General features: G+C 37.9%; 1 protein-coding gene and 1 long non-coding RNA gene across 2 annotated transcripts in view; both read right to left on the bottom strand.

The window, feature by feature from the left end:
- Nucleotides 1-12,224, bottom strand: part of LOC134657447 (uncharacterized) — a 264,724-nt gene that overhangs the window by 61,729 nt on the left and 190,771 nt on the right. The window lies entirely within an intron of this gene.
- Nucleotides 8,739-8,936, bottom strand: LOC134657619 (uncharacterized). The gene is made up of 2 exons (XR_010097635.1): nt 8,906-8,936; nt 8,739-8,872 (listed from the first exon to the last, which is right to left on the bottom strand). It is a non-coding gene; the product is annotated as an uncharacterized LOC134657619 (long non-coding RNA).

Raw genomic sequence — 12,224 nt, 5'->3', positions numbered from 1 at the left:
ATGTCTTGTTCTATTGGTTTTTGACTGCTGAAATTAGTCAAAAATAATAAGACTTCACTTTGTTAATCTACACTAAGATAGATTTAATACGATATCAATGCGAGGCTTCCATGAAGTGTTTAAACGTGGGGAATTCATAAAGTTTAAAAGATGTAGAGTCTGTGCGGAAAGAGAAGAGTCGTAGAATGTAATGGATCCCAAACATTTCACGACTCTTCTCTTTCTGTACAGACGCTATTTACCTGTATTCAGCTTCTAATTTCTATTAACAACAATCTAATTTCTATTAATATTATTATAGGTGAACCAGGATCTATTGAGGGTGCGCCATGTTGCGGAATTTCACTGGAACTAATTTTTTCATACTACACTGAATTGTCACCCTATACATGAGAATAACAGCGCCCTCTTGACAATTATCATATATTACTGGTCAGGCTATATATTTGTTAAAGTAACAAATTAACCTAAGTTTTACTTAGATAAATATGGTAGCATGTGTAGTGTTAGCAAACCTAAGTATAGTGTCATCAGAGAAAGACGCAAAACATTATATAAGAGTCAGACAAATCGTTTGTCTATTGGAAACTTACTGACAATATTCGTTTACCAGACTATATATATCTCCAACATACATCGTATGCATGTTCAATTAAAAAGATACAAGCGTCAGGGGCCTATTTTAGATTTAAGCTAGTTTTTAATTTATTTTAGTAATACAACTGTATATATCTTGTTTGTAAATAAATGATTATTTTTAATAGTGTAAAATAAATAAAAGATACAAATAAACTTAAGAGAAACCACTTCAAATGAGATCAATTAGTAAAAGTCAATGCATCATGTAGGTATAAACGGCATAATTAGGAGTGCGATATCGTGCGCGGGAGCACTTCAAAGTCACTAACAGGCAATAACGATCGCGAGCCATCGGTTCCATAATGCCTTATGTACCAATCGATGCCATCGATGGTCAAAATGTGGCTAAGGCTAATGTAATTTCTCAAGAAACAAACGTACACAGCGTACACTTATTTATTCTAAGTGCCAGTTGCACCAACCACATTTGACAGACTGATCAACGTCAGCCGGCGCGCCCCGGCGCTTTACTATGAAACTTTCCATACATAATTTAGCGAACTCTTTAACGATACGAACAGTTTTGTGCAACTGACCCTAAGAGTTTAGAACAATACAGTACGGCTACCATCAGTTTGGCACTGACATAAACGCTATCGAGAACGTAATTTACTTTCTATACATCTTGCTCGTACTCGCATATTAGTGCGAACGAGATGTATAGAAAGTAAATTACGTTCTCGATAGCGTATATCTCAGTTTTGACACTGTCAGTGACTCATGGTACGGGTTCAGACAGCCCCACCGCCTACGGAACCTCGGGCCTTTCTCACATCCATGTTACTCGCTCATGACATTATTCCTTTGAGTCGGAGCAGCGCCCGCGCATATAGCTGTTATTTATCAGCCTACGTTCAATTTACTCGAAACTCGAAAGACGTTTATTTTCTTTTTATTGTCGATCCATTATATGACATTTGGGTTCTGTGTTTCATTCATATTCATATCAAACCAAGGAGCACCGTGAACGTGAATTTCCCATGAAAATATTATGGATATAGTGGCACTGCCTCAATTAGTCATTGCAAAGTCTGTGCAGAATTAGCTTCTCTTTGTAGCGTTTGACGTAGGTAGTACGAAATGTAAGTGATGAAAATCATGTGGCGCGAAAGGTATAAGGAATGAATGTGGAGGGAGGTAAGGGAACCAAGGAAAAGGTGGATGGGACTGCGTGAGAGATGGCATGAAAAAAAAACCGGCCAAGTGCGAGTCGGACTCGCGCACGGAGGGTTCCGCACCATCAACAAAAAATAGAGCAAAACAAGCAAAAAAACGGTCACCCATCCAAGTACTGACCCCGCCCGACGTTGCTTAACTTCGGTCAAAAATCACGTTTGTTGTATGGGAGCCCCACTTAAATCTTTATTTTATTCTATTTTTAGTATTTGTTGTTATAGCGGCAACAGAAATACATCATCTGTGAAAATTTCAACTGTCTAGCTATCACGGTTCGTGAGATACAGCCTGGTGACAGACGGACGGACGGACGGACGGACGGACGGACAGCGGAGTCTTAGTAATAGGGTCCCGTTTTTACCCATTGGGTACGGAACCCTAAAAAGCAGGTGAATGACGAGATGACAAACGACAAAGAGACGAGATCCGACCCCAACTGATGGGAAACGGGGAAGCGAATGATGATTTTGTAATAGCGTTTGACTTTATTGGTTAAAAAGCACTTTTTTAACAGATTACATTATTAGCGGAACCCTAATTCTCGCCTCGCGGTAGATTTGTTAAATACAAATTGGTGATTAAAATTCCGTGCGCTCCTGCGAGCATTCGGAGCGAAGCGAGGGTTCTTTATGAGTTCCTGCGGGTTCCGGATGTTTTGACTGCTGTTAATAAGGACATTTGCTTGTTGCGAATTGAAATTGATATCTAATATGGAATACTAAACGCGTTCGTCATAAGTAATTGAATTTATACAATAACAGTGGTTATCCAAAAGAGGGGGCTAACACAAAATTGTAGTTTTTATATTCAATTTATACCCATTTCAATCAAGGAAAAATGCCACGAAATAATTCACACAGAAAATAGACTATTATGTTTAGCTATTGTACTTAGCTTAAGATAAATCTAACAAAATCTATGGATTGTAAAGATCCGAGAGAAAAAAAAGTGTGCGCGATGACCATTTCTTCATTAGTACCTAGATCATCTTGAACATCTCGACCACGCAGTGACTTCTGCTGCTGATTGTACTTATAATACATACATATAAATGAATCTGCATATACAATTGTTTATTTAAACATATAAAATAATGTTTTAAGGTTTTAAGGCACTTTCCCTTCAGGGCCCATTATTTTTTTCCACACGGTATATTATCTTCTAAACCTGAAAAATATATATTTTTGAAGATACTGACCATTAATTTAAAAGATCCCTCAGACATTTTGGATCGTCTAGCATCCTTAATGACCACTTAAAAATAAAGTGTCATAATGAATCCAGATAGAATTTTAATTGGTTCAGTCAACGACGTCACGTATGGACTGGCAGTTGTGCGCTGAAATATTCGCCGATGTTTGCTTTTTGGCACTGAGCCAATACTATATTTTTATGTTATTACATTTTAGCATTGGCAATTTATGTTTCATTTATGTTATTGCTTGTTTAGTTCTTCGATAGGTATATTTTCTACGTGTATTTATGATCCACGCGTTAGGTCCAGTTAGGAGGATAATGAGTCAAAAACGTTCGGGAAAACCGGCATCTTTTCTGTGCACATTATTAAAAATAACGATTTAGGTTTAGATACATTTTTCCAAGGTAACAGACAGAATGAGTTTCGCATTACTTCTGAGTCTACCTGTACAAATATTTTTGGGAAATTCAAAATTATTGTAAAAAATTGTCATGTCATCTCGTTGTCTGCACAAACTCTTACTGTAAAAGCTTTTTGCAGCAAAAGCGCGTCCTTAAACTTCGCTAGTCTGTGGGTCCAGTCGTGCGTTTTTTCGCAAACTTTTTTAATTAATCTGAGGCCCGGACGGATGGGATTTCAGCCGGACTTGTTTATTAATGAGAGGAGTTTTATTGTCTCGCAGATTTATATCCAAGATTTGTTTATACCTAGGGTAAACGTGGAATAGTTGGCCGTAATTTATTTATTACGATAAATAACCCGTTACCTTCTCTACCTTAACATTTAATTTGATTTTTTATTATCTTAATCTAGATCATTTTAAAATCTCTCACTCGGTCAATAGAAAAAGCGTAGATTCGGACCAAGCTACGCAAGCATTTGCAATGATAAAGTGTGGCAATGACATAATTAATGTCAAATTTCCACACACCCTCACTTTTGTTCTGTTCAAATCAGTGCAAAGTTAGCTTAGATGGACTCTATCCCTTTAGGTAGGCGAATAAGGGTTCAATCAGAAAACTAAGCTTTATAGCCCGTTATATTTGGGTACGTCCACATAAAAGACATCAACCTATAAAGGGGTTGGCCGGTCGAACTTTTTTACAGATGGCGCCAGCATATCACTGTGTCAAAATCCCTAGAATTGTGTCAAAATCTTGTTTTTCTTTTGGATTTCTATGGCCTGTATGCTAGCCCTTTCAGCCAAATCTCATAGAACAAACACAAAACTAGAGAAAGGGGCAAACTTGTGATGGAGCCATCTATGAAAAACATTGACAGTTGCCAACCCCATTGCTGTGTATGATGCTACAAACATTTGTAAGTAAAGATACTAAACTCCAGAGCCCGTACTATGAGTCACTGACAGTGTCAAAACTGACATTTACGCTATCGAGAACGTAATTTACTTTCTATACATCTCGTTTGCACTAATATGCGAGTACGAGCGAGATGTATAGAAAGTAAATTACGTTCTCGACGGCGTTTATGTCAGTGAAAAACTGATGGTAGCTGTACAGATTAACACCCCATGATATACGTAGGTACTACGGGTAGGTAGGTATATACCTATTATTACCTATAGAATAAAAGGGACGGGTATTTCCGTTTGGATGCCCACGTCGACACTGCGAGTGATTAGGGCAGATTAAGGGCTTGTGATCAAGCCCTAACCTACAGTTAGTCGGACCAAGCTAATTTTGCACAGACTTTCCTATTAAAGGGTGTATTTTCAAAGTGATATTTTTGGATGTCACACGCGTGTTATTATTATTACTAAACCTATAACATAAATATACTTCACACCATTTTTAGGGTTCCGTACCCAAAGGGTAAAAACGGGACCCTATTACTAAGACTCCGCTGTCTGTCCGTCCGTCCGTCTGTCACCAGGCTGTATCTCACGAACCGTGATAGCTAGACAGTTGAAATTTTCACAGATGATGTAATTCTGTTGCCGCTATAACAACAAATACTAAAAACAGAATAAAATAAAGATTTAAGTGGGGCTCCCATACAACAAACGTGATTTTTGACCGAAGTTAAGCAACGTCGGGCGGGGTCAGTACTTGGATGGGTGACCGTTTTTTTTGCTTGTTTTTTGTTGATGGTGCGGAACCCTCCGTGCGCGAGTCCGACTCGCACTTGGCCGGTTTTTTTTATTCATGTAATAGTAAATTACATACCTAGGGAGCCAGGTGGCTTTACGAATTACCGCCCGTGGTTTGTCTAAAGTTTTACGTCTTGCCTTGGCCAGGAAGTGAGATTTTATTCTCGCGTAGCGTAGCGTAAATATAACGAGGGATAGTAAAATTAACCTCAACGGGCTTTGCAACCGCTAACCTGAACCAATTTAAGTGTATTTCCTTTTCTTACTTATCCACTGAATAGCTCAGCAGGCAAATTGATGCGATTGATTTATTTCAGGCGCCACACATTAAAGTAGATTCATTTAAAACCTTCGAAATGTTGTTATCTGCCTCTCTATAGCTCTTGCATATGCGAGCGAGAGGTTGATTTTTGATGTTCGCGGTAAGCCCTCTGGCGGCCTAGCCAAGGTGACAATCACTTGCGCTTCGCCATCGAATCGCTTTGTGTCTCTCACTACTATCACTCTTCCATATTTAGTGTGACAGTGACAGTTGCGTTTCGTTCGCTACGGGGCGTTAGCGATTGGCATGTTGGCTACGGGGCCTGATTACGAACGCAGCAGAAGCTGACAGCTAGCCGCGGGGGCCCGGTTTTGTAGCTCAATTGGTTCCACTAGAATTGGTGAGTTAAAGTTTTGGGTGAACCGGAGAATAAATAAACCAAAACAAAGGTTAGGTACTTAATGTCGTCTAAATACCCGCTTCTTTAGAGTGATTCTTTGATACACGATATACGAGGGGTGTTCAAAATATTCTCGGTATGAGAATGAAAACAAACAAGTACGAAAAGTTTGATATTTTTATTTTTCAATATACTCCCCCCCTATGTTCATACACTTAAAAGATCGATCAATTTTTTTTTTTAATCCTGCATAAAAATATTTTTTGTCTTTGGTGTAAAAATGCTCCTCCACTGCCGCCTTCAATGCTTCATCATCGGAAAATTTATTTCCACGCAGATCCTTTTTAAGATTGGGGAACAAAAAGAAGTCGCTGGGGGCTAAGTCCGGACTATACGGTGGGTGAGTAACAGTTTCAAACCCACATTCAACAATAGCTGCCTTGGCAATATGAGCAGTATGGACGGGGGCGTTGTCATGCAGAAGCATAACACCTTTGGTTAACTTTCCTCGCCTCTTTTCTTTGATTGCATCCTTTAATTGACGTAGAATGTTAGCGTAGTACTGTCCTGTGATATTTACACCTTTTTCTTTATAATCGATCAGTAATACTCCTTCACAATCCCAAAATATCGTGGCCATGACCTTGCCAGCTGAAGGGATGACCTTGAACTTCTTGGGATGAGTTGAACCCTTAATGTGCCACTGCATGGACTCTTGTTTACTCTCTGGGTCATAATGATGAACCCAGGTTTCATCTCCAGTAACTATTCTTTGCAGCACCTCATCAGGATTTTCACCGCACAGGTCAATAAAATCGGAACAACAAGCTACACGCATGTCTTTTTGAAGCCGAGTCAGCATTCGCGGAACCCATCTTGCACTTCCTTTTGACATATTAAGATGGTCATGGATAATATCATGTACGGTACCAATAGAGAGATTGGTTACTTGTGCTATAGATTTTACCTTCACTCGACCATCTTCCAATATAAGTTTTTCCACTTTATCAATATTTTCTTGTGAAGTAGCTACTACAGGCCGGCCAGGTCTAGGGTCGTCTTCAACACTCTCCCTTCCACGTTTAAACTCGCTTGACCACTTTTGAATGGTAGATAAAGAAGGAGCAGACTCACGGTAAACACAATCCATTTCCTCTTTTATGGTTTTTTGATTTTTACCCTGTTTTGTCAAGAATTTTATCACGCATCGATGTTCTAATTTAGTTAACATTGTCAATTCCCACATGATGTTCATGTTTGTTCAGCAATTGCAGAAAAACAAAAGAACATCTCGGTTCGAATTATACTTTTTTTTAATGTCAATGAATAAACCTTAGCGGCCAGTAACGAAAGAAATTTTAGAAGAGGTTGTAAGATATCAATACCGAGAATATTTTGAACGCCCCTCGTAGGTGTCTTGGATGTCATGCCCAATTGCCCGTTTTGGTGCAATCGGGGTCGAAACAGTCATTGTTGGCGCCTTTTTGCGCTGTACAAAATAAAACAAATTTAATGATTAACTTCAATTAGCATTTTACTGGTATTTTCCAAGCTTAGGTAGGTTCGTACTCGTAATTATTATGTCTAGGACACGCGCGTTCAGTATGATTGTTAATTAAGGGGCAGCAGCAGCAGATTAATTACCAGTTCGCCGGACGATATCAGCCGTCAGATAAACGCGTGCCGCGATGTCTGACGATGTGTCGTATGTGAGAAACTCTGGCGCTAGCATCGCGCTTTCTGGTTGGCCGCTGATCTCGCCGCACTTGTGGCGAAGATAGCGGTGTTATCTTTATTTTGACTTGCATTTCCATAGATTTTTCTAGAACAAGTTGCTAAGCCGGCCTAGCCAAGCTGACGATCGCTATCACTTCTACAACGAAACGTTTTGTGTCTCTCTATCCCTCTTGTGACAGTTGCATTTCGATCGCTACGGAGCGTAAGCGATTGGCACGTTGGCTAAGCGGCCAGCTGTCTCGATATCGGCAAGCCGGTGGGGATCGAGTTCTATGTACGTCCTGCCACTGCACTGCAAGTAACAGTGTTTCTAGTCCAGAAGTTCTGGCGCCAGATAATGATTAATAGACGTCGATGATAGCGCTCCCAGCGGGGCAAGGTACGCGAAGGAATCCCGCTCTTTTTATACGAACTTCCATTCCTATACAGCCTGATTTGGATCTTATCTCATTGACCGTGCAGTCCAAGGAATAAGAAAACCTATGATGTATTAGGGTAATTCGGATAGGAAAAAAACACTGATATTAGTGGCGGACTGGCGGATTATTCCATAAAGGGAATCCTATTACAACGGAACCTATCCTCTTGAGACCCAGAAGCAATATATGTTTTGTTTTTGAATTTAGAACCCTTAGTTAGTCAATAAAAATTCAGAATAGATTTTGGAATAAGTAATATGTACAAAAATTTGTACGCAGGGTCTTAGGAGGTTAAGAGTGATTTTTGAATGATTTTCGAGAATTAAATTCCGAAATTGCCCGAAAACACCTAATTAAATTATCGTGTTTCTGACAAAAATATCTCCAAAAAATAACTAATACCCACCTAATACCTAATGATGAATCTAAAAATATATGATCCCACCAAAAACATTTTCATGTAAAATGTTGCCAAGACGAAACCATAAGGCTCGCACTGACAAAAAGTTATCAGATCTCTTGTAGAGCCAAGCTTCTAACTCTACAAGCCCTAACTTCACAGACTCTACACCTTAGTCAAAATATGTGGCTTGACCGTTTCGTCACATGGGCGTGAGGTGAAAAATGTATTTACTATTCATTATTTTTTATTATAAAATAGTTCTTGTGGTAACGAAACGGCCAAGCCACATATTTTGACTAAGGTGTAGAGTCTGTGAAGTTAGGGCTTGTAGAGTTAGAAGCTTGGCTCTACAAGAGATCTGATAACTTTTTGTCAGTGCGAGCCTTATGGTTTCGTCTTGGCAACATTTTACATGAAAATGTTTTTGGTGGGATTTCACATCTTTTTGTAAGTTGCTTATGACAATCTTCCATCTCCTAATTTAAAGGGTTGCGGGTGATTTACTACTAAAAATCCTCAAATACGTACCTGTGGGCATCTTTTATACAATCTGCTTTTTACCGGATTCCCCATACAAACTTCAACCCCCTTTTTCCCCTAATGCCTATTTCCACCCCTTATCACCCTTACGGGGTGATTTTGGGGTTGAAAACTTATTCTATATCCTTCCCCATAACAATAACTATCTACATACCAAATTTCAACGAAATGGGTTCAGCGGTTATTGATTTCCCATACATAATTCCACCCCCCTTTTCACCCCCTTAGGGGCTAAAAATTTCAATTTTTTGAATTTTTTTGTTATTTGTGGACTAATACTATCTTACATACCAAATTTCAGCTTCCTAGGACATCAGGAAGTACCCTAGAGGTTTTGATGATCAACAGTGAGTGAGTGAGTCAGTGACGAAATCGGGGTTTTTTAGACATGAATAAAATCTAAAGTATAAGAATTATGCAATTGAAATTTTTTATGCTTAATAAGTTTACTATTGACATCATATCCCGAGAGTTTTGTTTATCTGATATAATTCAAACCCAAGTTATGAGGGTTCAAAAAAACGACGAAGCGCTTCGAGAAAAGGTAGGTAGTGCCCTTGCGCTTCGCTTTGCTCGTCTTGGCGGGGGCACTACCGTGCCCCCAGATTATGTTATTACTTTAGGTACCTATTATTTAACCAAAAGTTACACGTCCAATAAATATATGTATAGGTATGTAGGTATATGTACTTATATATGTATATGAGACCAATAAATATATTAGGTATAAATTCAATAAACAGACTCTCTAATACCTATCTAATTTTACGTGGTAGGTACTTATTTAAATGTAACATTCATTTTTTCTCTCATATCTGATTTCGAAGCACCCTGTAAATCGCTTTTTATCATCGGACGAAGGGCGTATCGGACCAGAAATCGTGCGTGTCATCGCGCTTTCCAAAACGACTGAAACTTTACGAGCGGCCCCGTCGGTTACGTCCTTTTGTGTGCAGTTAATAGCATTGGTGTTACTAAATGACGACGATCAGCTGCTATTACACTTTGAACATAAACGGATACTAAGACAGAATTCAGAAATAAGAAGTTTATTTGTTAGGTAGTTTTAATGTAGGTGCGTGATGGGCACCTTTTCGCCGGGAACGATGCGGGGTGGGTTGTTTGAGTAGGTAGTTATTATAGGTTAGTTTACGAATAGGTTTAGTTTTTCTTATAGTTGTAGGCTTATATTTCTTAGTTCATTTAGTGATTATATGCAAATATGTTTTAAATATAATAAATTAATTTTGAATGTAGGTAAATGGTCTTAGTAACCTCGGGTTTGGATATTAGAAAAGTTAGTTACCGACCTAGGGTGACTGATGATATATGATTGTACTAATATTAGTATTATTTTTGTTGACTCGTAGAAAAAGTATTGTAGAATTGTAGACAATAGTGCTATAGGTAATTAGGTAATCAAGTTTTTCAATCTCGTACCCAATAAGGCCACTCAGCACGCTTCGTGGCCTTAACACGGTACTTGACTGAAAAGCTCTCTATTATATCACGATAAAATTTAGAGAAAAAACAAAAAGTAAGTAAATACAGATAGAGGAGAGCAAGCAGCTTTCGTACATAATATAATCATTCGTAATTTATTGCTTCAATATATGTTTTTAAAATATTTTAGTTTCATATTAATTTGGTATTAATAAGATTATGATAATTATTAAAGGTTGCTTATTGAACTTGTAAACCATAGTTCTAGTACCTACTAGATTATAATTGGGTGGTTTTACGGTACCTAATTGTTAGTGTTGTTTCAGCATTCCCGATGCGTGTTGTCAAACAGTTTAACAGTGGCGGCCATTCCATTACATGCAGCGCGGGCGCGGAGACCAGCCAAGTAGGAGTAGATTAGGTTTTTTGTGATTATTATAGGCAAACGAGCAGACGAATCGCCTGATGGTAAGCGATTACCGTCGCCCATGGACACCCGCAACACCAGAGTGGTTGATAAGTGCGTCGTTTTTTCTTGACGATCGTATCTTATAGGTAGTACATAGCTTCCTTTAAACGAGCAATTCTCCTATATAATATAATAATAATATTCTTTATTTGCTTAAAATATGGTACAATGAGTTGGTAAGGATAACATATATCTGTGCTTAAACATATTTTGCTAGTTTAGCATGCAAATGTACACTTAAACTAAACTTAGGTAACTAAATAACTATCTAACTTCTACTCAATATTATCTAACATGCAAAACAGGTCATCTGTAGTGTAAAACATCTTAGTTTTTAGCCAACGATAAAGTTGTGCTTTAAATGAATTAAGAGGGAGATCCTTAACATTATCAGGAAGAGCATTAAATATTCGTATACACATATAATAACTACTTTTCATGAAAAGGGAAGTATTTGGAACAAAATCAATTACAAGTCTGTTTGGGTTCGTTGTGTTTCTATGATATACATCTTTAGCTTTTTTGAACAGATGTGGGTATTTTTTTACAAAAACAGCTGCTTCAAAAATATACATACATGGTAATGTCAAAATGTCATGCTTTGTAAATAATGGCCTAGGGGAAGTCCGGGCATAGTGAACACCTTTACCTTTGACTTGACATAACAGAAAAATTTAACGAGGAAGAAATGAAAAAAGTATCAATAATAAGTCTTTATTTAATAATCTTTTAATTTAAAACAACACTAGCCTCCAATGTTTAACAGTTGCTGCAATTTTGAACAAAACGTAAAAAAAGATATTTTATTCGCTTTGCCCAGGGTGCCGGGCAAAGTGAAACTCGCCCCCGGGCAAAGCAAATATTACTCATAAAATCTTAGTGAACTTAATAACTAAGTGAAAATTAATCAACATAAGATCATTTCAATAATATTCATTAGAAAAAGCTGTCACAAGTAACTTTTGATATATTCTCACTGATTTCATAAGCATAAGTCTTCACGGCATTTCTGAAGACATTTTAACACAGCGAATCCACGTTCTGATAGCCATTTCCATGACGTCTGTTAGCCAGGAGCCATTATGGATCTTTTTGTGATATTTATATACCATCTGTAACAAAATATTATCATTAAAAAAAATTACCTAATAAATTCAAAGTGAACACGCTATCCGCTTTGCCCGATCCACTTTGCCCAACAGTCAGTTAAAGAATATAAAAATTAAAAAAAATAACCGTTGGATTGTTTTAAAAGAAATGCGTTGTAAAAGGAAGATACTTTAATAAGCAATAGAAGCATCTTGAATTAAAATTCGAGATAATTACGGTGACAAAATAACATACAATGTACTTACCTTTCAAAATCGAATATTTTGCACTAAAAACACATTTTGACTCGTCACCGACGACGCTCACAGCGACCGCTCC

This window comes from Cydia amplana, chromosome 20 (assembly GCF_948474715.1).
Source record: "Cydia amplana chromosome 20, ilCydAmpl1.1, whole genome shotgun sequence".
NCBI classification, from domain to species: domain Eukaryota; kingdom Metazoa; phylum Arthropoda; class Insecta; order Lepidoptera; family Tortricidae; genus Cydia; species Cydia amplana.
This window is presented reverse-complemented; position numbering and strand designations above follow the sequence as displayed.